The sequence below is a fragment of the Microtus pennsylvanicus genome, chromosome 7 (genome assembly GCF_037038515.1).
Source record: "Microtus pennsylvanicus isolate mMicPen1 chromosome 7, mMicPen1.hap1, whole genome shotgun sequence".
NCBI lineage: Eukaryota > Metazoa > Chordata > Mammalia > Rodentia > Cricetidae > Microtus > Microtus pennsylvanicus.
In genome coordinates, this window is record NC_134585.1 from 101474550 (window position 1) to 101500287 (window position 25738).

Sequence of the window (25738 nt, forward strand, 5' to 3'; positions counted from 1 at the left end):
TTGAAATGCAAAAATTAGGTTACACCGAGAAGAAACTGGAATTAAGGTTGTCAAATGGGTGTAGTCTGATCCTGATGATGGCAAAAGCTGACAATGAAGCTTAGTGGTTTTACATTATTTAATCAGCTTTTTATCTTTAGTCTGCAGATGTGGCTGTCTCTACAGAAACTGCTAACTTAATTCTCATAAGTTTATGTCATTTTGTCACTCAGATCCTTTGAGGTGGGTTTCATATTACTTGCTCATTATATTTCTATAAGGAAAACACCCTGAATATTTGTCCTGGCATAGCACTTGGGTCTCTGCCTCACACACTTCTCAGACTCTGCAATTGTTTCCACATGGATTTGAAGGGAAGTGTTGAAAATGTTCTGCACTGAAATTAAGGCTATCATTGACACAACCTGTCAGTCCTCTAGATCATCACATATATTTTATCTTTTAAAATGTAATGGTCATCACTCTGAACAACAGCAATTTCAAAAGAATTGCCTGTATTTCCAAATATTTACTAAATTCAATCAACTTGCCATTTTATTTTCCTTTATGCCCCTTCCATTTTATAGCTCACTCATTACTACTCACTTATTTCTTTTATTTATAAAAGATTTTAAAAACTAAGTAATTATGTGTATGGAGTTGTGTCTCTGAGGGAGTTTGTGCACACGAGCACAGTACCTATAGAGATCAAAAGAGGATTCAGTTCTCCTAGACCTGGAGTTACAGGGGGCTTTGAAAACCCAAATGGATGCTGGGAACTGAACTGGGAAGAGTAGTATTAACTCTTTAACTACTGAGCAATCTATATAACCCTTCCTCATTAATTTTTTTCCTACACTTCTCATTCTTTCAAATTATGAACTTGAATCTGAATGCAATTACCAGCACCTACAAATGAAATTCAGACATTGTGTACACTATTCTCCATGGCATTTTCTCAACCGCTCTGGATTGCATCTGTATTTCTATGGACTTTGTTTTCAAGCAGACCCTTTCTGTGTTTTTATCCCAAACACTTCTTTTTATTTTACCTGACTAGTCCCAATCTTTCCCATTAAGATACAATTTAGGCACAATAATCTTCTAGTACACCCCATTTGGTATAGTCAACTTAATTGTCTATTTTTGAGACTCCTCAAATCCTATGAGTGGCTTTTAAGATGTATTATATTAATATAATATATCGGGTGTCTCCCATGTCTTGGATCCCTTCCCCATCACGTTTTCTGAGTTACTTGTGATAGGTTTTCAATAAATATAACCTAAGAGAACTAGGCTTGCCTTACTTTCACCTGCCTCTGCTTCCCAGATGGTTCTCTGTTCTTATTCTACACACCCCACTCATTGATTCATCCATTTATGGTGAATCTACATCTCCAATTATGTGCTCTTCCTTTTCTTCATGTGATTACTTTGGTGCAACCAGTAATTTTTGGGTACAGTTTTTATTTTGAACATTTTCTTTAATGGCAACCAAACCTCTGAAACTTCTTAAAGCCTGCCTTGTGTTTTATTTGCTCCGGTGGTTGAATGCTTCTGGGCAGCCTGAGGCAATCTGTCTACAGTAAAACCACAGAAAAGGAGGATTTTTTTCGGAAGGCCTTTGAAATTATGGAAGTTCCTTTCTTGACATACCAGACATTTTGTATTACCTTTCTCTCATGTAAAAGTAAAAACCTAAGACTTGATATAAGGATGTGTAACACTTTTCAGATATTTATTCACCCTGGGTTCTCAGTGCAATTACAACCTGGTTTAAAGGAAAGAGCATTTCTCATTTTGAAGCAGTACTTCAGTTGGCAAGATTGTTGTCAGACATATATCTTTCCTACTAAATCTATTTATTACCTAAAACTGCATAATATGCTAGAGATTTAAAAATTTAAATTTCTGAAATTTTCCCTTCTAACTGTCTCTGTCTGCTCTAATTTGCCTAAGTACTGTAGACAGTCAAAGACATTTGACCCAAGAAATGAGCAATTAGCTCCATAGCAAGTTGATGAATTTTTCATGCATGCTGTGATTTGTAAATTTAAGCAATCTTAACTAAATGGCTCTTTCAGTTCCTCGAGTAACTAAAGAAATAAAGGATGCTGCAATATTGCTCATGCAAAATGTTCCATTCTAGGACTTAGTAACAATATAACTTTGTACAATAGATTCAAATTAGTGTTTTATATTGGGAAGCAAGTTCTCTAAGGACACAGTTTACTAGCTACTTATCTACAGACTTTCATTGCATTGTTAAGTATTCTGGTTTCTAGAATCAAAAGACTGATTGCAAGAAATTCCTCTTTCGAATTCAATCTTGTCTTTGTCTCTTGACAGCTTTATTTCATTGCTGGAGTGAAATTCCTTAGTATGAACGGTTGCTCTGTAAGCCTGATTTGTGAGCAGGTGCATTGAAAGGGAAGATTTCTCTGAGCTAAGGGAGTTTAGATGAAATTTCTTAATCCATAGAAATTCTTAAATTAATATCCAACTTAACAGAAAGATCATTAAGTTGTGCACTCTCTTCTTTCTCATGTCTAACACCTTAAGAGGGTTATAAAGCAAACTCCTCTCATTGGAACTCGTTTGTTTGCTGGCTTTGTTACCAGTGATACACTAATAGCCTCTTCTCTCTGGATCTCTCTCTCTCTCTCTCTCTCTCTCTCTCTCTCTCTCTCTCTCTCTCTCTTCAATTACTTTGTGACTTTTATATCTCACCCCCAGAAATAACAACAAGAACAATGACAAAATATAGAAGACAAAAAAAAATAGTAAACTTGGCTGGGAAACAACTCTAGATTTTGCTCTCATTTATCTGTTGCTTTATGGAAAACATATTTAGAATAATTGTTTCATTTCTATGTATTCCCCACTATTCTTTTGTTAACCTTCTCATCCACTTATGGCAATCTAATTGTATCAGGGCTTCCTCCCTGAGGACTAGATTTCATGGTGCCAGAAGGCATCATGTGAGGAAGCAAAAGGAGGAAGCAAATAACAGTCCTGCCCAGTTATGATGCCGATAAACCACAATAATGATCAGCATGGCATGATAACTCTAAATATGCAATAGTGGCACACATGCCTTGTTGGTAACCAATGGCTCTCTAATTAGACTAAAGATGCACTGAACAAGAGAAAAACCATGCATGGTACTGGAAACCTTGCCAACTACTCTGGACTAGTGAAGTCATGGATCTTGGTGGGGGGACCTATAACAATCACTTTGGAAAACAAGTATAATCCCTAATTACGAATTAAATATTTGTCCTTATACCCACCATGTAGTCCATACACCTTATCAATAAATTTCCCTTTGCAAAACTTTGTCTGCTTTACAGCTAATTAGATTCATAATGTTTTCAAATCTGTATGTTATTGCTTGTTGGATAGTAATTTTCTACTGTAAATATAGAAGTTTCAAGGGTAGTTAGACTACCAGAGGGTTACAATCTTTTCTATTTATCTGAAATTGGACCTAAGCCTACTTAAGATACTTTTATTTTGGAAATAAGCCACCAAATTTTGCTTCCTAAAAATCCACCTGATAAACCTTCATATATCAGAAAATTAAATCTTGACCTTCTTTAAAATATATAATGACAGCAGCCTATAATACATTTCCAAACCCTTAAGATTGTCAAGTGTGCAAAAACAAGGCACTGCAATGAATACATTTGAGAAATCTTTGTTTTTGATGTTAATCTTGCCATTTTATTTTTTGATGTTAATCTTGTCATTGACAAAGCTTTTGCATTAGGCAGCATCAGGGAAATGATGTGAAGATACATGTGTTCATTGCCCTGACAACTGGCCTTTCACTAAATAGATTTTCCAAATGTCATTCTGCAAGTAAGAATGATTTGCAGCCTATGCGGCTTAACCATGCCTGTGAGTGGGCTAGATTTCCAGCTTTACAGATCTATACAATACCAAGGGAATGCCAACTGATTGCTTTGATTAGAATTCAAAATTTATATTTCAAAATGAAAATTTTTAAATAAGATTGCCTATCTCTTATTTAAGATTTAGTACATGTATTTGCTTGGCAAATACTCCTTGGTTGTATAGGAAATGTGAATCTGAGTTTTCTCTTGGGATCCAGTGGCTGACAGAGTATATTGGAATTTTAGTTGGTAATTGATAAGCTGTTTCCCCTTTAGCCTTGATATCCTTTGAAGTTTTCCCATAACCAATATACACTCTGATTTCGGTACCTTTCATCGGCTTGTGAATTAAAGCAAGTGTAGCAAGTTCTCATTTGACTGCATAGAATAAATGGGTACTGGATTCAGTTCTAGCTTATGGTTTCATGTGTTGCTTATATGTTTCATGCAAACACAGGATATGCGTTACCCTTTTGCAGGGCTTTTCTTAGCATCTGGTGTAATATACTTCATACAGCACACATGCTTACTTCTTTTCTGGGTTGATACTTAATCCAGAATTTTAATTACTTCCACAAAGCGTAGGCGAGTTAGTAGTTATTTTCTTTTTATGGCTCTTATTAAATTTCTATCTTGTCTCCAATCCTGTGCATTGGCTAGATATGAGAAATTCAATACCATTAAAGAAGCAACGTAGTTTATACTGACCTCAAACTCCCACTGGTACTTAAGTCACAGAGTTGCTATGAGGAACACATGGATTATGGTTTATAATATACCTAAAGTCTTATAGCATCTACATTACAGTAAACCATCAGAAATTGATAGATATCATTATCTTTCTTAAAAAGCCTCATGAAATCTCAGCTTGAGTCATCATTTCTTCTTTCTGTTCTTCATTTCACTTAGACTGCTGCTCTGTCACCTCAAAGCCAGATCAAATCAAGAGATGGAAGAAGAATGGTCAAATAGAAGAGTGCTTTCATTTCTTGCTTGGTGAACCAATGAAGTTGTTGAGGTTACTCACAAGCGATAGATGGCTTACTCAACAACAGCTGCATCATTAAAAAGTCAGCCAACAAGCTGGGCGGTGGTGGCACGTGCCTTTAATTCTAGCAGAGGTAGGAGGATCTCTGTGAGTTCAAGGCCAGCCTGGTCTACAAGAGCTAGTTTCAAGACAGGCTTCTAAAAGCTACAGAGAAACCCCATCTCAAAAAACAAAAAAACAAAAACAAAAACAAAACAAAACAAAAAGGTCAGCCATTGATGATGTTTAAAAGCTACACCCCTGAAATTCCCTGTTTAGTCGGTAGACTAAATCAGATGGGAGATTCCCCACCCCACCCACACCACAACAGTTGTTTCTTGCTCTCATAATTCTTGGGATTGACCTTAAAAATATGGAAACTTCCTGAGTTTCTTGAGCCTCAGAACTTTTCTTTGTTTCCTGAATTTCATGAATGTCCTTCCAGCATAGAATTGCTTTAGTTTGGGAGAAGAAAGTACACAACAGGCCCAACCCAAATATTTTCCCCTGCCTCCCACTGATGATTTTCCATTCAGTTTTGAGAAGGGGCAGACAGTACACTTCCAGGTGAACGTTTAAGCATTATTTATCCTTCCTTCTACTCTGATTTTCTCTCTCTAGGCTAACAGTGAATGACAGGGAAGGCCAGCTGTAGCGAGAAGCTCAAAGTAACACTTGTTCATTACCTTGAAATACTTGATGAGAGAAATTAAGGGTTTTGTGTATTGATGTTTGCTCTTGTAGAAGAAAGTTTCATGGAATGAGTTTGTTCTAAGGGAGTATCAGAAAAAAGGTATAATTTACAGAAAAGGCAAGCATGAGTTTGGGCAATATTGCAAGCAGGGACCTCTACTTATGGACAAATAATGTTACTGGTTACATTGATGGTTCATTTTGTCTGCATTTAGAATAACCATAGAAGCATACCTATGAGGGAATTTCCAAAAATGTTTAACTCAACTAGGAAGACCAACTCTGAGTGTGTGTGTGTGGGGTATCATCCCATGTGCTAAATGCCGGAATGGTTAAGGAAATAAAAGAATTAAGCTGAGCCCTGGCATTCTGCTTTTGCTACTTCCTGAATGATGATGCAATGTGTCCAGTTACCTCAAGCTCTAGCATCCCGCCTTCTCTAAAATTATGGACTGTATACATACATACATACACACACACATACATACATACATGCATACATACTTTATTGGGCAAAGTAAACTCATTCTTAAGTAACTTTTTTCAGGTATTTCATCACAATATGGAGAAAAGTAATTAATAGTTACTTTGGGTGATTTTGTCTCAAATATACAGAATTAAACCCCCCAAAATCCGAAAGAGTCAGTTCTGTGCCACAGATTCGATTGGAAGAGGTAGTGTAAAATTCAAGGAATCTGAAACATTTAACAAAATCTTTGGGAATGCAGAATAATGTTTTTAAGGTTGTTTCTTTAGAGTTCATGAATTTATGACTTTATGATTATTTTATATCTCACCAAAGAAGTAATTTGTGCAACTGGACTTTTAAAAAACATATTGCTTTCCCAAAGAACTTCTATATACTGGAGTTTATAGTATATTGATTGTTTGATTCTAGCTTAGTGAATCAATAAATTCTTATTTGTCTTAATCATGATAAAAAAATGAGTCATTCCTCTCCACAGGACCATGATATTACAGTATAAAGCAGGCCATAAGCTACACAAAGGAACTACTTCTATTTCTTCTTATTTCTAATCAAGAAATATTCAAGAATATTAAAATTAATTTAATTTAAGTTTTTTATTAGATAGATAAGTGATCATATTTAAATATATAAATTCATATTTTGGAAGTCATAAAGACTTCGTTTGATGGAAATGTCACAAATTTTACTGAACTAATTGTTGAGACATGTAATGAACCATGTCCCCATCATATGAAGATGTTCATAATAATTAAACCTACTTTTTTTTACATACCCGTACTTAGAGACCAACTTGCCCTCCTTCAAACTGACAATATTTTCAGAACTTCCATGGTATTTACTGAATTTATTTTTGCCATCTGATACATCTATTTTCTCACCTTTATCAACAGTAGATCCTTTATTGTGGGAAGGACCATATGTAACAGCTGTACCAACTCATCAAAATTAAAGATTTTCTTCTATACTTGAAGAAAAAGTACTTGCTTCAAGATCTGTTCTGTGAGATTTGGGAGATGGCTCAGCAGATAAAGCATTTGCCACATAAGTTTGGCTACTTGAGTGTGGGTCACAAGGTTCCATGTAGGTGGTGTGGATCAATTTAATCTGAGAATATGAAAGATAGTTGGAGGTAAAGGCAGGAGAATCTTGAGAAGCTCAAGCAGCCTGTCTGGCCTATGTGGCAGTAGGGAAGAGGTCTGGTCCAAAATAAGGTGAGAAGGTTAAAAAACACACTCGAAGGTTGTTCTTTTGTTGCTGTCCCCCTACGCTATGCACATACATTGACCATGCAAGAGTCTTGCACACACACACACACACACACCTCTGGTGGCCTGTAGAAAGAGGTACCTTATGCAATTGTGCAGGGGAAAGGAGATAGTAAAAGAAAGGGGATGGTGTTATTTTTTGGTTAATTTTAGCTTTTTTCTGATGAATGATAATGAAAAGTTGACTCTGAAACACTGCATTTGAAAAGCCACCTGGTCACACTTGCTTGATGCTTTTGCTAAACATGATAGTTACTGTTGTTGGTTTAGGTGAATAAAACATTCAGAATCTATGAGGAGATGTCAGTGCTTTCCCTAAAGGACATGAAATCTGAAGGTTCCGTTTGTTAAATTGGATTGTGACTTGTAAATTCTGGAGTGTGAAGTTCTACTAGAGACAGGGGGCACTGGTTTCCTTTTCACTGTGCTCCTCCAGTAAGTAGGTGGAAAGTAAAGAGCATAGCAAGGAAAGTGATAATGACGAAGCATCAGAGGGGAGCATGGGCATCCGGTGGAGTGATAGAGGGGCTGTTGCTGAATTGTCTTGTTGGAACATCTACGTTTTCCACGGCTTTAGCTCCAGCACCTCCAGCAATACTTCGCTCATGCCCGTGCAACACATATTTTTACAAGATGAATGTTGAATCACACCAGGAATTTCCTTCCCATTCATCTTCTGATTTCTGGGGTAAAGTTTATAGCTGTGGCTTGATTCCCAGAGGCTGAAAAGGGAATTAGTTTCACCAGAGTTTCCGCTTAAGATGCTCTTCAGCTCAGCATGAAGTCAATTTCTCTTTGTGGCCTTTTTGGAGCCTGAGATTGTGATTCTGAAGTTTAATGTCCACAAGATGAAGCTCATCAATTAATGGTAAATTTAAAACAGCTTACAAAGCAGCACAAAGGAAATGCGAAAGGAAATTATAGATCAGTTACAAAATGTTCCTAGTGCTATGTGAAAGTCTTTAGTCATGAAAACTAGATAGTAAATGTTTACCTTCTTAAAGGCTTCTGTATTATGCAGGACATGCAGTGTGTATGGATTTGATACCTTTGAGTTTTAAAAGATATATTGCTAAGCCTAATGCAAGAGCAAGTATGAATTGAAACTGCATAATGATAACAACTTTTCTGCTTATTGCAACAGTAATTTTGAATTTTATTTACATATATAATGATATACATTTTATTTAAACTTATAAAATTGCCTGATTCTGCCAGGTCATGAGGGCCTGTTATATCCTTATTAAGGTTTATGCTATGTATCTCCATCTTCCTTAACAAGTTGTAGAAGCTCAGATTAACTTTGGCAAAATAGATAGTTGTTATTCTGTAAAAGTTGTGTTTCCTGCCCAGTTCCTTGTGTTATTTAACTGAGATCCAGTTTCTCTGTCATACCGGTTAAACTTTGTGAGCATATAATTTCCCTTATAATAAAATGGCAACTCTTGAGTGAAAGTCACAATTATCCCTCTGTGCTCCACAAAAAAAGGCTTAATTTTGTTCATTTAAAATTTTTATTATTTAAATTTTAGTCATTCTCTTATTTCCAGCCTATCTTCAACTTCTCTTTAAACATCTCTGGCTCTGATTCAGAGTTTTATGATTAATAAATGACTTTCCCCTGTTCCTAAACTCCTTGGAGTCTGTTAGATGTTTGTTTTCTCTGTTTTTTCTCACTCCCGGTACAGATCTATACTAACTGCCAGCTATAATCCAATCAGTTGGATAATTAAATGAATAAAGACTGTTTACAGTAAGAGGTTTTATTACGTATCACTAATTAGACTTCCTGTATCTAACTCCCATCTCCGTTGGTCTACACTCTACACGAGAGAGTCCATATGGCAAATGTATTTGACACTTAAGACTTACTTTGGTGGACTTCCACTATCTCTTAAAATTCCCACCTCATTTACCTGAACTGATTTCTTCTTGGAAAGTATGCTTTTTTACCCCCAAACCTCCTTACATGTTCTTGGTCTTGTTTTCTCTCCTCTTTTCATGTCGAACACGGGCCTGCCACTGCTTTCCTGAACAGTAATTGGTGGATTTCGGTATCTGAAGACTTCTTAATGAATGAGAATCTGTTTACTTCCCTCGATCCCTCTGAAATGTAAGCATCATTTTTTAAGAGGTGAATATTTTTTTGTTTTTTTTTTAAGGTATTCTAAAAGTAACCTGGGTGACTCTGAGAGGGATGTATACATACACTTTAAAATTTTTAATTATTGAAATAAAATTAATACACTTCATCAGTAAATGTAATGTTTATTTCCTTTGCCAGAGAATTTGTTTTTGTATTTTTTGTCACTTCTGTTTTTAACTCTTGTCAATGAGGATAATGACTAATATTTTAGGGACATTCTTACATGACTTTCTCCTACCCTGACTATCCAGCAAGTGGCTCTTTCTCTCTGTGGCATTTACTTGTTATAAGCAAACAGTGCTTTTCATAATAGAGATTGTTCATGTGAAGCCAAGTAATAAAGCTGTTTATAGGTTTTTTTCTGTTTTTCATAATATTGAAAATGAGAATCTCCCCAACTCAGTAAATAAAGCAAGGCTAGCAGGAGGCAGAGCCTTTATCCAAGAGGAATGGATGTTCTGAGCAGAAAGGTGGACTGTGCGTATTCAAAACAGTCTTACGGTTTTCTATTGCTTCTTTGTGATGGAAGGTGAGAAAAGCAAAGCAAGCCCTCTGGATTCTCCAGAAGACTGACAGAATGATCAAAGCCCCATTGATTTCAGATATTATAATGTAAAATGGTGACTGTATTGGAAGAGAATTAGTGACCTCTCTTCCTGTCTTGGTGTTATATCGACCAAGTTACTTTCTTTAATTACTTCAAACACTTATTATCAGTGCCAGGGTATTTTTTTTTGTGCCAGTTTCAAATCAGGCTATGGGGAATCTACTGTGCCTATGTCTGACTCACAATGAGACTTGGAAAAAAAATTCCATGGCTTACTGTTGATAATAGAATGAAGAAAACCCAGGGAACTTAGTATATATTCTCTTGTACTGCTATTTATTTTTTTTTCTTTGTAATCAGTTCTCCTTTATATAACTGGTGGTGCTTTGAGCAGACTATTCACATTTTTCCCTTTTCTATGCCCAGGGATTTGCACAGAACACTGAGTGGATACTTGCGGAAGGATGCTTAAAAGAAATCCCACACTTGCTCAGAATTGATGGTTATTTATTTAGGTGCAAACCTACAAATCAGAATCCGCTCCTTGGTTGGGGAACAGAAACCGAAATCCGCAACCAGAACAAAGAGGCAGGAAAAGAGGGTGGACGCAGGCTCTGCATCAGTATATATAGTATAACAAGCCAAGAGGATAACTATATGTTTTTCCTTGGGATCACCTTCTTACTTAGCTTCTTTAGGTTCACCAATTGTAGACTCCGTGACCCCTATTTATGGCTAGAAACCAATTATGAGTGAGTACATCCCATGTTCATCTTTTTGGGTCTGGGATACCTCACTCAGGATAGTGTTTTCTATTTCCATCCATTTGCATGCAAAATTCGAGAAGTCATTGTTTTTTACCGCAGCGTAGTACTCTAGTGTGTATATAGTCCATACTTTCTTCATCCATTCTTCCATTGAAGGGCATCTAGGTTGTTTCCAGGTTCTGGCTATTACAAATAATACTGCTATGAACATAGTTGAACAAATGCTTTTGACATATGATAGAGCATCTCTTGGGTATATTCCCAAGAGTGGTATTGCCGGGTCCAGGGGTAGGTTGATCCCGAATTTCCTGAGAAACCGAAACACTGACTTCCATTATAATATTGCTGGGCACATAAACACACAACGGCCCGCAGCTGCTGTAATTATAATTGGCTGCTCAGTCTCCAGCGAGGCCCAAAAGACCCAGCAGAAAAAAAGGACACCATGAAGGGTAGCAGGGCAGAGTCGGTGGTGTATTTATGCAGAGGACTGGAGTGTTTAAACTTATCTTTGTGCGATCCAGATGTTCATACCAGCTGTGCGATCCAGATGTTCATACCAGCTGTGCGATCCAGATGTTCATTCCAGATGTGCGATCCAGCTGGTCATTCCAGATGTGCGATCCAGATGTTCATTCCAGATGTGCGATCCAGATATGCGATACAGATGTTCATTCCAGATGTGCGATCCAGATATGCGATACAGATGTTCATTCCAGATGTGCGATCCAGATATGCGATACAGATATTCATTCCAGATGTGCGATCCAGATGTTCATTCCAGATGTGCGATCCAGATGTTCATTCCAGATGTGCGATCCAGATATGCGATACAGATGTTCATTCCAGATGTGCGATCCAGATATGCGATACAGATGTTCATTCCAGATGTGCGATCCAGATGTTCATTCCAGATGTGCGATCCAGATATGCGATACAGATGTTCATTCCAGATGTGTGATCCAGATGTGCATTCCAGGTGTGCGATCCAGATGTTCATTCCAGATGTTCATTCCAGATGTGCGATCCAGATGTTCATTCCAGATGTGCATTCCAGATGTGCATTCCAGATGTGCGATCCAGATGTTCATTCCAGATGTGCGATCCAGATGTTCATTCCAGATGTGCGATCCAGATGTTCATTTCAGATGTTCATTCCAGATGTGTGATCCAGATGTGCGATCCAGATGTGCGATCCAGATGTTCATTCCAGATGTGCGATCCAGATGTTCATTCCAGATGTGCGATCCAGATGTTCATTCCAGATGTGCGATCCAGATGTTCATTCCAGATGTGTGATCCAGATGTGCATTCCAGATGTGCGATACAGATGTTCATTCCAGGTGTGCGATCCAGATGTTCATTCCAGATGTTCATTCCAGATGTGCGATCCAGATGTTCATTCCAGATGTGTGATCCAGATGTGCATTCCAGATGTGCGATCCAGATGTTCATTCCAGATGTGCGATCCAGATGTTCATTCCAGATGTGCGATCCAGATGTTCATTTCAGATGTTCATTCCAGATGTGCGATCCAGATGTGCGATCCAGATGTGCGATCCAGATGTGCGTTCCAGATGTGCGATCCAGATGTTCATTCCAGATGTGCGATCCAGATGTTCATTCCAGATGTTCATTCCAGATGTGCGATCCAGATGTTCATTCCAGATGTGCGATCCAGATGTTCATTCCAGATGTGTGATCCAGATGTGCATTCCAGATGTGCGATACAGATGTTCATTCCAGATGTGCGATCCAGATGTTCATTCCAGATGTGCGATACAGATGTTCATTTCAGATGTTCATTCCAGATGTGTGATCCAGATGTGCGATCCAGATGTGCGATCCAGATGTTCATTCCAGATGTGCGATCCAGATGTTCATTCCAGATGTGCGATCCAGATGTTCATTCCAGATGTGCGATCCAGATGTTCATTCCAGATGCGCGATCCAGATGTGCGATCCAGATGTTCATTCCAGATGTGCGATCCAGATGTTCATTCCAGATGTTCATTCCAGATGTGCAATCCAGATGTGCGATCCAGATGTTCATTCCAGATGTGCGATCCAGATGTTCATTCCAGATGTGCATTCCAGATGTGCGATCCAGATTTTCATTTCCAGATGTTCATTCCAGATGTGCAATCCAGATGTTCATTTTCCAGATGTGTGCTCTAGATGTTCATTCCAGATGTGTGTTATTGCTGTTCATTCCAGATGTGTGTTATTGCTGTTCATTCCAGATGTACGATCCAGATGTTTATCCCAGTTGTGTGATCCAGCTGTATGATCCGGATGTTCAGTCCAGATGTGTGCGATCCAGATGTTCATTCCAGATGTGTGATCCAGATGTTCATTCCAGATGTGTGATCCAGATGTTCGCTCCATATGTTCATTTCCACAATGGATCGCACATATGGAAATGAACATCTGGATCACACATCTGAAAATTAAAGATCATCGTTTGAGTCAGAATTTTTTTTTTAGTTTTGTTTTTTTTTTTATTGAGAAAAAGGAAAAGTTTCCACCTCCTCCCAGCCTCCCATTTCCCTCCCCCTCCTCCCACCCTTCTCCCCCTCCCCCACTCCTCTCCCCCTCCCTCTCCAGTCCAAAGAGCTGTCAGGGTTCCCTGCCCTGTGGAAAGTCCTAGGTCCTCCCCCCTCCGTCCATGTCTAGGAAGGTGAACATCCAAACTGGCTAGGCTCCCACCAAGCCAGCAGATTGCGTAGGATCAAAACCCCGTGCCATTGTCCTTGGCTTCTCATCAGCCCTCATTGTTCGCCATGTTCAGAGAGTCCGGTTTTATCCCATGCTTTTTCAGTCACAGTCCAGCTGGCCTTGGTGAGCTCCCAGTAGATCAGCTCCACTGTCTCAGTGGGTGGGTGCACCCCTCGTGGTCCCGACTTCTTTGCTCATGTTCTCCCTCCTTCTGCTCCTCATTGGGACCTTGGGAGCTCAGTCCAGTGCTCCAGTGTGGGTCTCTGTCTCTATCTCCATCCATCACCAGATGAAGGTTTCTAGCCATAAATAAGGGTCACGGAATCTACAATTGGTGAACCTAAAGAAGCTAAGTAAGAAGGTGAACCCAAGGAAAAACATATAGTTATCCTCTTGGCTAAAGGAAGTAGACAAAATTGCCAGGGAGAAAATTGGGATCTTGGGGGTGGGGTGGGATGGGGGTAAGGGGAGGTGGGGAGAGAAAAGGTAGAAGGGAAGGAGGGGGGGACTTCGGGAAACAGGAGGATTGGGATAAAGGAAGGTTGGACAGGGGAGCACGGAACCACAATTCTTAGTTAAGGGACCCACTTTAGGGTGGGCAGGAGAATTGACCATAGAGGGGCTCCCAGGTGCCCAAGCTGAGGTCCCCAGTTAGTTCCTTGGGCAGCCGAGGATAGGGAACCTGAAATGACCCTACCCTAGAGCAATACTGACGAATATCTTGCATATCATCATAGAACCTTCATCTGGTGATGGATGGAGATAGAGACAGAGACCCACACTGGAGCACTGGACTGAGCTCCCAAGGTCCCAATGAGGAGCAGAAGGAGGGAGAACATGAGCAAAGAAGTCGGGACCACGAGGGGTGCACCCACCCACTGAGACAGTGGAGCTGATCTACTGGGAGCTCACCAAGGCCAGCTGGACTGTTACCGAAAAAGCATGGGATAAAACTGGACTCTCTGAACATGGCGAACAATGAGGGCTGATGAGACGCCAAGGACAATGGCACGGGGTTTTGATCCTACTTAATGTGTTGGCTTGGTGGGAGCCTAGCCAGTTTGGATGTTCACCTTCCTAGATATGGACGGAGCGGGGAGGACCTAGGACTTACCACAGGGCAGGGAACTCTGACTACTCTTTGGACTGGAGAAGGAGGGGGAGAGGAGTGGGGGGAGGGGGAGGGAAATGGGAGGCTGGGAGGAGGTGGAAATTTGTTTTTTTTTTTTATTCTCCTTTTATCAATAAAAAAAAAAAACAAGCCACGCCTCAGTAGGTGGGCAATCACAAGCTGTAAGACTTCTTACAGCAGTTTCTTTTGGGTGATATTGATGGTTATTTATTGGGAGAATGCTGATGACTCATTGCATCAACTATGGCTTGTGAATGGAGACCACATTGGTGAAAACTGTAATAAATGCCCCTACTGTAAAGTAGCTGATTGTCTTCTTGGTCTCCTATCTGTAGAGTGTAAACTCTACCGTAGGAAGCTACTCACTGTCAAGACTAGAAACTGTATCCTGGGGCTCTGTTCTAGTTGGCGAACGAGCCTGGCTTGTAAGGAGCATCTGTGGCACAGAAGCTCTCTTCAGTCAGTGACAGAAATGGCAGAGTGTAATAACCTACACCGTAGGATATCATTGTGGGAAGACATGTTCCCCCAAGTTCATGTTGTGAAAAATTCATAATATTTGAATAATTTCTTATTTATACCAATATAGAGGACAGAGTATTGGGATTCAATTATGTGTTTATTAATGCCATATTACACTAGTATATCAGTGTGTAGACTGCATTTCCCGAACTAGTCATGGTCAATGGAGCAATGAGATCAAAGGAAGAAAACCAGAAATATGCGAACATATGGCTTCAGGCAAAATTATGTTTGGAGGTCTAAAATAAAGCCTTTTAACATTCTATATAACAAGAAGTTCATCAGCAACAGGACAGGCATAAGAAATTCTAAGATAAAAAAAAAAGAAAGAAATTCTAAGATGAAGAGTGTAGTGAAGGAACCAGAGGTTATATAATGACTGTAAAATATGGAAGAAAATTGAAAATATAAAAAGTAAAAAAAAAAGACATGGAGTGAATGTAAAATACTGATTTTATGAAAAAGAACGTTTCTCTGTTTTTAATAATTTGATGGCTAAAATGGAAATAGACTCAAATTGCTTGTTATTGGCATATTCCTCACTGTTCAATATATCTGTTAATTTCACATTAATAATCTTTGAGGTTCAGTAATTTGTGTCAGGAAAAACAAACAAAATGAGTACTATTTTTCTTACAGCTTATATAAGAGTTTACTGATTTGTACTTTCTCTCAAAGATGATCATTTTTATGTAGTCACTTTATACTTCCTGGACATTTAAAAATCAATATGCTAGTTTAGTTTGTTAGGAATAAATTACTTTTTTCATATTAACTTTGCCAAATTGCAAATTTAAGGTTATTTTACATATGTTTTCATTTATGTATTTCTTAAAAATACACTGAAATGTCCATGTAACACATAAGCATATTGTTTTATGTTTACATGTCATTGAGATTTGCTGATAAGGACTTTGGAGGTCACAGTTGCCATGCTATTTCCTCTTGGTCATATGAGGATATTTATACTAAGCTAGTAATTTTGATGTTCCATTTACTGTGTATCTCCTTAAACCACCTCCAGGTTTCTCCAGATGATGAAATCCATGACCCACTGGCATTAAAAATGCAATTAGGAAACAGATGGAATCATAAAGTACTAATAACCTTATTATTACTGGTTGCACAAATGCTAAATATTGAATTAAATTATATCAGACTCAGCATTCTTTTATGGGTTAAAATCTCAAGGCAAACCACATTTTCATCTTAAGATTTCAAATGGTTGTTAATACAGAGAGATAATGAGTAATGCAAAAATTTATACAGAGCACACATAACAGCAAACAGCAAAGATGGTGGTTAATGTGGTCTGTGTTCTGGCATTAAAGGTGTGTAGCACCACTGCCCTTGATAGTGCATATTATTACATTGCTTTCTTTATATAGTTACTCCTTTCCTTATTTCTCATTACTCTCCTCTATCTTTTTCTCTCCATTCTATATTATTCCCTCTTCCTGTTTTTTGTTCCCTTTGTTTCATCTCTCTCTTTCTTGTCACTGTTTCTTGCCTCGTTTTTGTTGTTGTTGTTGTCTGTGAACTTTCCATTAGGGATGTGTGCCTCACTGACTTACTAAACATTGAGGAAGCTTAAATATTGGGTGCTGCTTTAGCCCAAGATTATTTTAATGCTTAGATTCATAAGGTATACAGAAAGCTGCTGCTTCCTGGAAGTATTGATATTTGTGTACTTTCTCATGATCCTCCGAATAGACTCATAGGATATCATCACATGCCTCTTGTGACTGTTCACCACAATTAATTTCTATAACTCTTGTTGTCAAGGTCCTGGACACATACAGGTAGCTCCTTTCTTTTCACTAAACCTAATGGACAGGATCTCTGTCACACCTAGATTTCTCTGACCCATTCTGTGTTGATCCTAGCACAGTTTCTGTGAGCATCCCTTAATATATATATATATATATATATATATATTATATATATATAGTGAAATAGAAAGTCAAAGAATTATTGGGTTAGACATGACTTTATAAAATGGTAAGGAAAATAGTGACAAAATATGAAGAAGGTGAAGGTGGGATTACATGAGGACTGTTTGTTAACTTATTCAGTGCGTTGTGTTCACTTGGGTAAAGTAGGAACAAAAATTCCCAGAATTTTTACTGTTAGGATAATTTTCACTTATCTGTTAGGATAAGCTAAAAGAGAAACTTACATGGATGAGGAAGGAGAACACAAGGAAGTGGCTATTACTCATTCAGTCTTCTCATGTAGATATGTTAATGGTCAAATGTAGAGGTATTTGTAATAACTTCTTTATCCTCATTCTCATCATTTTCCTGCTTAGGTTTCTTCCTTTTTTTTAAAATTGAAAATAGATTCTTCTCTCATACAACATATCCTGACCACAGTTTCCCCTTTCTCAACTCCTCCCTGTTCCCTACTCCTCTCCCCCATTTCCACTTATCCTTTGTTTCCTCTTCAGAAAAGAACAGGTCTCCAAGAGACATCAGTTAAACGGGACAAAACAAAATACAATAATATGTAAAAGGAGACTACTTTTTCATTTTCTGACCACTCAGACCTGAATAATCACACAGAAACTATAGTAATTACAACAGTGTTTGTTCAATGGCTCAAGCATATTTCTTGTGAGCTCCTATATCTTACATTAACCCATTTCTATTGTATTATATTTTACTACAAGGCTTGTGGTTTGTTATCTCTTGTTTCTTGGGCAGCCACATGGTGTCTGCTTGACTCCATCTTCTTTCCCCCTCTATTTCTGCTTGGATTTTTTGCCTTGCTATATCCTGCCCTGCCATAGGCCAAAGCATCTTCTTTATTAACCAATGGTAATAAAACATTCACAACATAAAAAAAGGAAATTCCATATCAATAACATAAGAAAAAACCCTCTTTTGTGACTGAACAAGGTAACCCAATAGGAAGAAATGAGTCCCAAGAGCAGACAAAAGAGTCATAGATATATCCACTCTCACATTAGGAGTCTTATAAAAAGCACAAAGCTAACAACCGTAACATATATGCAGAGGACCTAGTACAGACTTATGCACATTCTGTGCTTGTTGCTTCATTTAAGTCTCTGCAAGCCCATGTGAGTCCTGCTTAGTTGATTTGGTGGATTGTGTTCTCCTGGTGCCCTCAATCCTCTCTGACTCCTACAATCTTTCCACTCCCTCTTCCATGGATATCATAGGGGAGGGACCCAATAAAGATTTCTAATTTAGACTGTCTGTGTAAAGCCTGGCTGTGTCTCTGTACCCACTCCCATCTGCTGCTTGAGGAAGTCTCTCTAATGATGACTGGAGAAGGCACTGGTCTATAAATATGTGAATATTCTTAGGAATAATTTCATTGACCTTACCCCTTCTTTCTCTTTTTCTTTCTCTTTGCCAGTTGTAATGGGGTTTCTGTATTATACAGTCTCCTTTTCTTGGCAGTGTGGAGCATGGGTTTCCTCTTGTGGCCTGGGCCTCAAGTTAAACCAAACATGGTTGGCCATTTCTACAAGCTATGTGCCACCATATTTTGAAGGCATGATAGACTGTAGGTCAAGGGTTTTGTGATTGGGTTGGTGGTCCAGCTTCTTATTTCCATAACCTGCAGATTACCTTCCTTTCTCCATGAGACTAGAACATGGGGATGGAGGTTCTGCATAGGCACCAGTTCGACCTCTCTACGTTCAATGAGCTGTGTGCCTAAATATTTTTTCCTGAAGGTTACTATACTAATCAACAGCATCACAAGGTCCCCTCCAGGTGCCCACCAGCACACCAGAAGCGTGTTGGTAGTTTGTCATCAACTTTGATTATGACTGTAGCTGGACATGGCAACTTTCACAAGCAGCTCTACAGTCTTTTGTTTTTTCATCGATGCCATATTATCAAGACAGTTGATTACAGACTCTTTTTCTGATTCCCATATGCCCCCATTTTTAATAGAAGTCACAGACATTGAGAGCAGGGAATGTGCCATATCCGTTCCCAAGTACTTGATGTTAATAATGTGTTGATCTGGTTCTAGGCTCTTTCAACCACACCAATGGTGATTTTCTTCTGTTCTTGCATCAATCTTACAATCTCCTAATCATACTAGTTTTATAGTAACTCCTGATTTGGGGTAAGACAAGTTGTTCATCTCTGTTCATCTCTGTTCTTTCTCAAGATTGCCCTGGGTACTGTTGGCCTTTTTCATTCTATGCAAATTTTAGAGTCAGTTTGCCAATTTCCAGAACAAGCAAGTAACAGATAAATAACAAACACCTGCTGGGGTTTGCGCTGGGATTTCTCTGAATTTCGAAGTTGAAGACGAATTGACATTTTAAAAGAGTATGTCGTCTGAATAATACGAAGTTTAAGAGTGGAAATCAATTTTCTTCAAGGGATGCTAGTATAAATTTGATAGTAGAGTCAATTAAAACTTGCTTTTCTAATGTTAAAAAGAAAGATAACCAACAATATGCTACCTGAATGCATCCACTGGTTCAGCTCTGTGACTATGGCTATTTCCTTTGCTCCAATAAAGAGATGCCGTTTATTTGGCTTGGAAATAAAAATATTTGCCCTTACTCAGGTTGTTAAGGACCAGGTTCCTTGGATTCATGAGTTTCTGTACATCTCTAGGCACATCACTATTCTGAGGTAAATTTTTGGGCAGAGAGAGAGAGAGAGAGAGAGAGAGAGAGAGAGAGAGAGAACCTCTGATTTAGATATTTGTGGGTAGTCCTGTTAGTCTTGTTGTTTATTTGCTTACTTATTTGTAAACTGACCTGTAACCATGGATTTGAAGAAGCTTTTCCCACTGAGGAATTCCTATGAATCCTAAAGGTCTCAAGTTCTATTCCTTCTGAGAAGCCTTTCTTAAATCTCCCAGTCAGACCAATGGGTGTGTGTGTGTCTGTTTGTGTGTTTGTGTACATGTATGTGTGTAAACATATAGTATGTACAGAATGTTGGTATGCATGAGGGTATGGTATATACACAATTGTGTATGTATTGCAGTTTTTGAGTGTATGTGTATGTATTTATGTGTGTGTGGTGTATACATGCAAGTAGGTATGTATGTGTGATATATGAATATGATATACGAATGTGTGTGTGTTCACCTGTGCATGTGCTTGTAGAGGACAGAGGTCAACATTAGTTGTGCATGACTCTCCACCATATTGTTAGAGCTACGATCTCTCACTGAATCTGGAGTTTGTTGTTTTAAATAAACTGTCTAGCAACCCTGGTATTTTCTTATCTCTGTTCCAGACACCCAGGCCTTGATTCATAGAAACACAGTGCCACATCCAACTGCTTGTGAGTATTGGGAGTCCCTATGCTTATCCATCAAGCATATGACTCACTGAGCAATCTTAACAATGTTCAGGCAGAATTTTTACCTTCCTCTGCAGTGTTGCTGTGGTTCTCCTCATTCACCTCCATTTCAGACCTTTTCCACCTTCCTTTATAATTATTTGTAAATATTGTTTTGATACTTAGATACCCCTTGAGTATACTCACTAATTTTTTCTCCTTATAAATGGTGCCTGGTGTCTTGGTTTGGGTTTTTATTACTGTAAAAAAGACTCCATGACCATGGCAATTCTTACAAGGAAACATTTATTTGGGATAGCCTGCTTAGAATTTCAGAGGTTCAGTCCATTATCATCATAGTAGGGAACATGGTGGCCTGCAGGCGGCAGATGTGGTGCTGGAGCTGAGTCTTACATCTTAACTCAGAAGCAGCAGGAAGTGGACTGACTGTTGCACTGAGAGAAGTTTGAGCAAAAGAGACCTCAAAGGTCACCCTCACAGTGGCACACGTCCTCCAACAAGCCTAATAGTGCCACTACCTCTGGGGGTCATTTTTTCAAACCACCTCACTTGGTATAATAAGATCTTGAAAATAAAGAAATTAATCTATCCAAGACTATATAATTTTCAGGCTCAAATACAAACAAACACATTGGGTGTCTTGTTCAGCCATTACGAAGGATTTTAAGACTTCAACAAACTGAACATTGAAATGAGCATAAGTAACATTTTCCTGAGTGTGAGGCCTATGCCAGGTAGTACAGCCATAAAGTTGTTCCTGAGTGGATGTCAGGATTTGAATCAGCTAGATGTGCAATGTGATACAATTAAACCACATTTTAATGGCACATTGGTAGAACTGATACTACTTAATGGTACTTGTTTAGATATGTCAGTGAACGTGAGAAAGAACTATCTTGTGAAAATCATTATGAATACATGCATTTATATATGCATGCATAGAAGTATTGACTGTATTTTGAATACAATTATGAATATTCCATAATTATAATAACTTCTGTATAATTATGTGTTTTTATTTATGAGTAGGATAAATTTTTTTGTAAGTATTAGGACAAAGAATGTTTTTACTTCTTCTGAGTTATGAGAACTATCAATGAGAATTTATGTTGATAAATTATTTCATTTAACAACTGTTTACTGATTATATACATTGTGACAGGTACTTGACATAATGTTAGATACATAGTTAAAATAAGACATGAACCATCCTCACAAAAAGGTATTTAATGAGAAAAGTAGATATTAGGCAAAAAGTATTCCATAAATTATAACTGCTGTAAAAACTCTGACATCATTGTGTATCATGGTGTCTGAAACTGTTTGACGAACAAGAAATAATTTTCCAAGGAACAGGCATTTATTCTGGGTCCTGCAGTGAGTAAGAAGATCGTTGGTAGATCAACAAAGGAGAAGAGTCTTGAAGTACAGAAAAGACATTCAGAGAATGGGAGGATACAGTACAGTAGGAATTGAAAGTGGAAATGGCAGAGGCACAGAATAAAGGAAACAGAAAGAAGAAGTAAATGGGAAAGAAAAACCCTGCGATGAACGTAGGATTTAAGGTGGGAAGTAATAATGAAAAATAAGATGTTAGACATGATGTAGAACTGGGGGGAAGTAGAATAGACACTTCAATTATTTTTGAGAGGTCAGAGGGACAAAAGTTAAGATTCATGGGTATAAAATAATTCCTGGAACCTGGAGAAGCACAAGGGAATAAAACAAAAAAATATAAGGCAAGCATCAATGATTGCTATGGGTGTTTCATTTTCACAGTGCTACTATAACAACTGTAATGGCTTGAAAGCAATGTGAATATATCGGCGTACAGGTCTGAAGGTCTGGAGTATTTTGAATCTGTCAGGGCTAAAAGCACGATTGTGATACAGTTGATTTCTTCTAAAGGCTCAGAGGTGATTCTTATTTATTTATTTATTTAGCTTCTGGAGGCTGCCTGCCTTCCTTAGCTCACTGACCCTCACTATTAATAGTATTGTTTTGACCACAGTTTCATACATCATGTCACCTCTGTGTCTCCTGTTTCTTTTACTTATAGGATATGGTCCTATACTAGACTAACTTCCATATCCAGGATGCTAATTCCATCTGCAGATACTTAAGCAAATCTACAAAATCTCTTTACCATGAAAGGCCAAATGTTCATGCATTTCAGAGATTAAAACATCTTGGGGAGTCAGAAGGCATCAGTCTACCTACCATAAGTTCTAGGCAACATTTAGGTATTTTTTTTTAGAAGTAATGTCAACTTGCTTGAATTTTTTATAGAAAATATCCTATAATATTTCAATAAGAAGAGAGTGGACTTGGAACTGTAGCACATGATCATGATTTTAGGTAGGAAATAAACACTTCTCCACCTCTGGAGATACAAAACTTTTCTACAATTTATTCACACCCTTTACTACCTCTGCAACTACTGACATTATTAAAGCTTCCTGAATATCAGTCTGTTTCCTTAACAGTCTCTTAATGACCCTGGGTGTAGTCCTGGTCTTTGCTCTGGAAATACATGAATAAAGAACTAAGTTACCCAGTGTTGGACATTATATTTTCAGCCATCTTTAGAATGCTCTGACTCTCTTCCTCATTGGCACAGTAAAAAAAAGATGATTAAAACAAATACAAACCTCGCAGTCTTTGATAAGACTTTTAGATATGTTAATATATTTCTTAGCAAAGAGCTTGATAAAGTCCTTCATAAGAACACCTCAGTAGATGGTAGCCATTTTAGTATAATGTTGGCATATCATGCATACTGAATATATTTTAAAATTCTCAGAGAATTAATTCTAAAGGCAAAGCATTGATTGAACCCCAATGGAAGCAACAGATATTGAAGAGATGTGTGTGTGTCTGTGTGTGTGCACACACGCTTACACGTGTGTTATCAAGATGTTTGAAAAGCATTATCTAAAGGGCCTGATACAATTGGCAAAGCAATTGTTTATCGCTATAGAGGACCTGGAAGAGCTCCCCAGTTTCTTCTTGTAATTGTGTGCTGATGGGCAGATATTCTTTTATGTTCTGTTCCATTTGTGCAAGAGCTCTTTGTACAATTTTCCATCAAGCTCGCTGTTTTACAAACCTGCTTCCTTTTAGAGTACAGAGAACTCGACCACATAGCGAGCCTCTGCTTTCCATTTCTCCCCACATTTGATGGAAGCCACCACATTAGCTGAGGTGAGGTGCTGTGGCAGCATTTTCAGGCCTGCTTAGATGGAGAAATGTCACAGCGAAACGGCAGATGTGTGGAGCACACGCTAAGCAACATCAGGCTTTTCTAAAATAAATGCAGCTTGCAGGCTTTATATCCTGAGTCAGGGAAACAACTCTTCTGAAAAATTGTAGGTGTCCTGGAATCAGAGCTGACAAGCACCCTGATGCTTTCTTCATCACCCTTTGGAGTAGCTTTTGTTGTTGTTTATTTTCTTAATCCCAATGAACTAAAAAAACTGAGGCAGGAATTTCAGAAATATCAACTTAAGTAAGTATACCCAGTTAGAATTAATGAAGAAAAGGTGATGAAAATACTATTGGCAGAATTCAAGGGTCTTTGTTAGGGTGTACACTCATATATACAACTGCTAGTCAATAACAATTTCTCTATTTCCTCATAGAGTACACCCCTCCCTCCTGAGGGTGTTTTAACAATTCTGAAAACTCAACCAGTGTATCAAAGAGATTTCTCCTCCTTATCCTGCTCAAGTCTGATACATCTCTGGTTTCCCAATGACTATAACCTTATTAACACAGTTGTTGAAGACTTACTTCTTGGCTTCCTAATTTTGATGATCATTTTTACTTGTGTGTATGTGTGTGAACATACGCATGAATACTTGCTTCTGCTTTAGACTGTGTGTCCATTCAGTCCTTTATTCAGTGTTTTACAAACTAAAGCAAGAATGAACATGCTAGAATTGGCTTCACGTCTCTCTTTGATTTAAAAGCATTTTACTTATTTTCCATTGCTCAACAATAAAGTCCAAACCCATTAAGAAATCCTGTTTCCATTTTGACCCTTTCACTTTGCATGCACTATATTTATGTTGCCAGTGTTGTATAAAGGCGAGCTCTTGCACTTTGTAGAATAAATAATGCTTTCTTTCAATTGTTTTCTCTGCCTGGAATGATTTTTCTCTTGAGGTGGCTTGGGCAACATTTTATGCTTGTCAGTAGCTTGAATACCCTCCTTTCTGACCAGTGTAGTAGCCTCACCAAATACACTGTAATCCCATTATTGAAGCATTAAAGTGATCTATTATGATTGATTATTTAATTGTCTCTCTGCTAGACTTCAGATAATAAAAGGGCATCTGACAAGTCTGTTTGGTCCACTATTCCATCTTTGTCTCATCTATATTCCAAGACAATTTGAATGACATAGTTAATAATCTCTTAAATACTTGTTGAATGAGATTCAATATACTTGCCAGATAAGATGATAGGCATTTTGCTTTGGAGACAGAATCTTACTATGCATCCTTGGCTGGCCTGGAATTGACCAAGTATCTCAGACCGTCTTCTTCCTGTATCAACTTTCTGGGTGCATGAATTACATGTGTGAACCATCAAGCTGGTCTATCCTAGATATATACATATGTTAGTTCATCTGCTTTTCAAAACAAACCCACTGGGGAGATGTTTTCATGTTTATTATATAGCTCAGAAGATAGAAGCTGAGTAAAGGAATCAGAATTGCCTAAAGTAACAAAATGAGAGTGGTGGTAGACTTAGATTTAAATTTGTATTTTTATCTTTCTTTGTAAAGTTATACAAGAGAAAGTGATTGCTTCTAGGGATGTTGAACACTTACTGCACCCAGAGGGGTAGATATAGAGTAATAAGAGATTTTTGCTCTCTGTCTTTTGAATGAAGTGAGCCATTCTTCTGGGAAGACCTGCATCCTCTCAGCGAGGACATGTTAAAACTTTGTCTTCACTCCCTTGACTTGCTGAATCCTGGGAGAGCAGTCATTTCACAGGGAAAAATCCATGTACACACTAAGCACCTTACCCCAGCCCACCAGGGCTGGCTCACATGAGCAAGAAAAATCTCCTGCTTCGTATTTCCTTGATGCCCAACTGATCTCTGTTGAGACATCTGGGCAAAGAGAAGTATAATTTCTTAATGGTTTTATACTAAGGGCCCCACTAGAGATTTAATTAGAGACATTTTTAGTGTTTTGATTATTATTAATTTTTAAAATTTATTTTACAATCT